Raw genomic sequence first — 5,190 nt, 5'->3', positions numbered from 1 at the left:
ACATGGATCCATCAGGTCCCTTTTCGATGAGAAAAATCCAATTGTCGATCCATTTGAATCACAAGGCAAAGAGCACAATCCAGAAACACATCTGTTAACGCCGCCCTCCCCAGACCTTCCTGGACTGTACGAGTGCGGGAAATTCAGTCCCTCAGAAAAGGTTTAGGGCCAAACAGCTTTCTCAAAGCCATTCCAAGTACAAGAGCTCCCATTGAGAAGTCCGAGAAACGCCTCAAGAAAAGTATCACTCAGAAATTCAATTTGCTATTTTGAACCTCAATTTAAAAATATATTTTTTTTCTGGCATTTTTTAAAATATATTTTTTATTGATTTTTTACAGAGAGGAAGGGAGAGAGATAGAGAGTTAGAAACATCGATGAGAGAGAAACATCGGTCAGCTGCCTCCTGCACATCTCCTACTGGGGATGTGCCCGCAACCCAGGTACATGCCCTTGACAGGAATCGAACCTGGGACCTTTCAGTCTGCAGGCCGACGCTCTATCCACTGAGACAAACTGGTTTCGGCTATTTCTGGCATTTTTTTGAAAATGCCAGGAACAAGGAAAAAAACAAGTCCCTCTGCACAGATTCACATTTGCCAAGTGCAGGCACTCGAGACATGAAACTCAGATGCTTATCTCTCCTTTTCATCACCAATCACGGGAGACTTAGGAAACAATCTAAGTGAATGCTGAGATACAACATACAGAAATACTCCTGCTCAAGGTTAGGCTGAAACACACACATGCTCAAACACACACGCGCACACACACACACATGCGCGCACGCACACCTTATAACGTTGCCATTTTTTCAGGTAAGACACAGAGCTTCCCAAGAGGTACGCAGAAGCACCTGGTGTGGCAAAGGCCGCGGCCCAGCCAGCACAGTCAGTCTGCTCTCCGGGCTCCCATGCAGTCCACATACCGGGCGCGTGTGGTGCGGGTAGTAGGGTGGGGATTAGCCTGATCACATTGATAAACACAGCAGAGGGGTGCTCGGAAAACTCCTGGAAGGAGGAGAAGTAACTCCTCCTTTTGATCGACTAGGTTTTAAAAATATGCTTGTGTTGGATGGAGCCCTTTCCAAAAGCTCCCGGGACCGTGAAGTCAAGGAAACCATTCAGTGCTGCCCCCTTAGGCGTGCAGCGCGGCGATCGGGGGAAAATCACACACTCTGACAAAAAGCGCAGGAAGGCTGTTTGTTTGGACACCCCGGCTTTTCCCTCTCGTCGGTAGGTCCATGGCATCACTCCGTGGACATCTGGGCTGCTGCTGATAAAGAGTATTCTCTCCATGCTTTATTTTTGCAACTATAAGTTGGGATTTTAGAACCCAAATTCATGTGCTTTCTGTGGGTCTGTGTCTAAGTAAGACTCTGTTTCTTTCTTTAAAAAAATTTTTTTTTATTTACTTCAGAGTGGAAGGAAGAGGGAGAGATTGAAATATCAATGATGAGAGACAATCCTTGATTGGCTGCCTCCTGCACGCACCCTACTGGGGATTGAGCCTACACCCGGGTATGTGCCCCTGACTAGAATCGAACCTGGAACCCTTTAGTCTGTGGGCTGATGCTCTATCCACTGAGCCAAACAAGCTGGGGCAGCAAGTCTCAAATATTGATAAGTCACCTTCCAAAATATCAATCAAGGACTTACGTGCTTGCAGCCGGGTTGGATACAGAGTGCATACAATAAAGACCACACAAACCCTGCTCTCAGGGGTCCACTTTCAGCAAAAGAATCCCAGCTGCACATGCAGAGACCATTATCAGAATGCACGATTCAAAAGAAGGGCTATGATGTTTCTATTGAAAGCACGGCCACGTTAGGGAAGAAGGTGCATTTAATGGATCAGAATATGTATGTGGGGACATAATGAGCACCTAGTCCTTTCAGTAGCCGTTTCTTGCACAGTCTTCTGTGAGCTGTGGAATGGCTTCATGCATGGATTTACTAGTACAGTCCATTCTCTTTGAAGAAAGGATGGGCGGTGTCAGGGGGACATTCCCAGGCACCAACGACAGGGAGAGGCACGCAACTCCAGCCTTAAAATTAAATCCATAAAAAACACAGATGACTTTCTAGAATATTATTTACAAAAATCACCAGGTTGTGAATCAAACTCCTATTGAAAATGGCTTTGCCATACGACTCCATCGAGGCTTTCTACTTAATGAGATGTCTGGCCGGGAAGATGTGGTGAGCATTTACCCAGAATGCCAGCGCGGCCTCTCCACTTGACGGAAATGCTCGCAAGAAGCTTTGAAAGTGGCAACACATTTGTGAACAACATTGTCAAATTTCCCCTAAAGGAGCGTGCGAACAGAGCACCAGCCGTGAATCAGGCTGTCAATGCCGGGCTGACGCTACGAGTCTCCAGGAACGTGTTCCTGATTTTGCAGGCACTGCTCCATTTTAGGGTGGAATTCCACTTTTCAAATCATCTTTTTTTTTTTACAATCGTTTAATTCTACTTAGTCTATCATTCATCATATTTTGATCATGCATCCTACTTCTAAACAAGATGTATAGCTCCTGGCCAGCATGGCTCAGTGATTGAGTGTCCCGGTTCGATTCCCAGTCAGGGCACAGGCCCGGGTTGGGGCTGGATCCCCAGTAGGGGGCGTGCAGGAGGCAGCTGATCTATGATTCTCTCATCATTAATGTTTCTCTCTCCCTCTCTTCTTCTGCCTTCCTCTCTAAAATCCATAAAAATGTATTTTAAAAAAGCTGTATAGAAGGAATTAAACCAATTCACAGATGAGCCCATCCAACACAAAAGTTAGTAAAATAAATTTGCGTGGCAACAATCAGAATGCATTCCAAATTGAAATGGAAATAGCATACATGGCCTACCTGATTGGATTACCCTTTGGGATAACTGGTCTCTCAACTGCTCTGCATATAACTACGATGGATCCGAGTAGATTGTATTCATTGGTTCCCACATCCTCATCATCTTCCTTCATTGCTAGAGGGTGTGTTTTGAGGATGACATACTGTCTTCTTCACCTTTGTATCTACGGAAACCCCTATTGCAAAGTTCAATAACTGCAGGATGGCTGACCAATAGGTGCCTGAAAGAATGCATGAGATACTTCTCTGTCTTACTGTTTGTGTTGGCGCTATGCTTTCTTTTTTACATCAGTTATTCAGGTTTTGTTTGTTTTTAGTTTTTTAAAAATATATATATTTATATTGATTGCAGAGAAGGAGAAGGAGAGAGAGATAGAGACAACAATGACAAGAGAGAATCATTGATCGGCTTCCTCCTGCATACCCCCTACTGGGAATTGAGCCCATAACCCAGACATGTGCCCTGGCCTGGAATCAAACGGTGACCTCCTAGTTCATAGGTCAATGCTAAACCACTGAGCCATGCAGGCCAGACAGTTATTCAGTTTTTGAATTAGCGAAAGATTTGACTTGAAATTCTTATACTTATATATGAACTGAAAGCCATGATATAAAAATAAATACTGTACTAGATATTTCTTCATTCTAACAAAATAAATATATTCACAGGTCCTTAAATTCATGAGTTTTTCAATAGATATTTATCTGAGCACTGGCACCCTCCTAGAATATTTTTTCAAATGGGAAGAAAGGAAATTAACCAGCTATAAGCTTGAAAAAAATGTCATGGGGGGAAAAAGTACCCTAGAGTAAAAATCTGAGAGGGTAAGAAGAAAACAGTCACTAAGACGTCCAGAAATAATATGCTTATTCAGTAACCCCTGTCCAGGATCATCCATTTGTTCAGCCGCACTGTCTTACACCGTTCTCTAAAGGTTAACCAGGGAAATACTTAGCATTCTCACAATAACAATTTTAAAAAGGTATTCTGTCACTTAGAGAAAATGCACAGCCCAACAAGGGAAAGAACAGGAAGGAGAGAGTAGTCATGGCAGATCTAAGGGGAGAATGAGCACAAAGGAAACCAGTCACATAATTAACTAGGATGTCAGCACGTAAGTCCGTGGGAAACACAGTTGTACTTACCTATACATAAGACAATGGCCCCAGGTAATTTGTCCTGCCTCCCCCACCCCATGATCTCTCTTATTTACACTGAATAGTGCCCATGAAACAGTGTCATCTATATATGAAGATGACCCATCGGTAGCAAATCTACAAAACTGTTTTGTTTTTGGAGTAGGAAAGGGGTAGTACAAACTCCTCCACCTGGTCCTCTTGAGAGCAACGGGGAAGTCACAGCAGCAGTCGGTGAGCGTAGACGGAAACAAAACAAACATCCAGGGAATGAAAAATCAATCAAATTGTAGTTAGTGCAGGGGGGAAATTGAGGACTGACACCTGACAGATTTCCTCCAAATTCTGACCAATGAAGCCTAACTATCCAGAAGGTGTCAAATCATGGACCTACATTTAATCCAGCTTTAGAATGAGGTGCTGTTACATTTCGGTGACTTTCAGGAAGCACCCCCAATTCCTCCACACCTACAGCCTTCAGCTTGTGCATTAGGAATAGAACGCCAGGCACCTCTGAACACTCTAACTCTGAGACACTAAGAGAGAGGGGGATGCTGGGTATGTTGCAACCTTTTGGTAGTAGAAAAACACAATCCAGGTAATATTTTGAGTGGTTGGTTCCTATGGGCCAGCCACTGATCTCCCCCACAAAATACATAAACTGAGGTGGAATCCTTGCATCTCTTGGACTGAGTGCCTCGGGTAGATGCCATGATAAAAGTGATCACAGCCGACCCCAGTGCAGGTTTTGCAGCTGCGCGTGAAGAGGAACAGGTGTGGACTCAGCAACCACCTCTGCCCAGTGCTAGCCCAGGTCCTTATAGAACACGTAGTGCTTGAGCCTAACAATGGAACTATGTGGTAGGTATTATCAACATTTTCTCGATAAGAAACTGAGTCTTTGAGTTAAAAAAAATACTTCTCCAGGGTCAAAGATAGTGATAATGTCAGAATCTGGCTACAAGGACTTACTCCAAAGTCCATGATCTTTCTTTTATCTCTCTATATAAAAGGTTAAGTGACCATCTGACCAGCTGGTAGGTATGATGTGCACTGACCACCAGGGGGCAGACACTCAATGCAGGAGCTGCTGAGCGGCAGTGACTTGGCAGCTGCGGTTCTTGGGTGACACACCCTGGAACCAGAGAGGAGGGAACCTAATTCCTTGGGGGCCCTTGCAGTTCCACCTTCAGCT

The sequence above is a fragment of the Myotis davidii genome, unplaced genomic scaffold, assembly GCF_000327345.1.
Source record: "Myotis davidii unplaced genomic scaffold, ASM32734v1 scaffold217, whole genome shotgun sequence".
In the NCBI taxonomy this organism is placed as follows: Eukaryota; Metazoa; Chordata; class Mammalia; order Chiroptera; family Vespertilionidae; genus Myotis; species Myotis davidii.
This window is presented reverse-complemented; position numbering follows the sequence as displayed.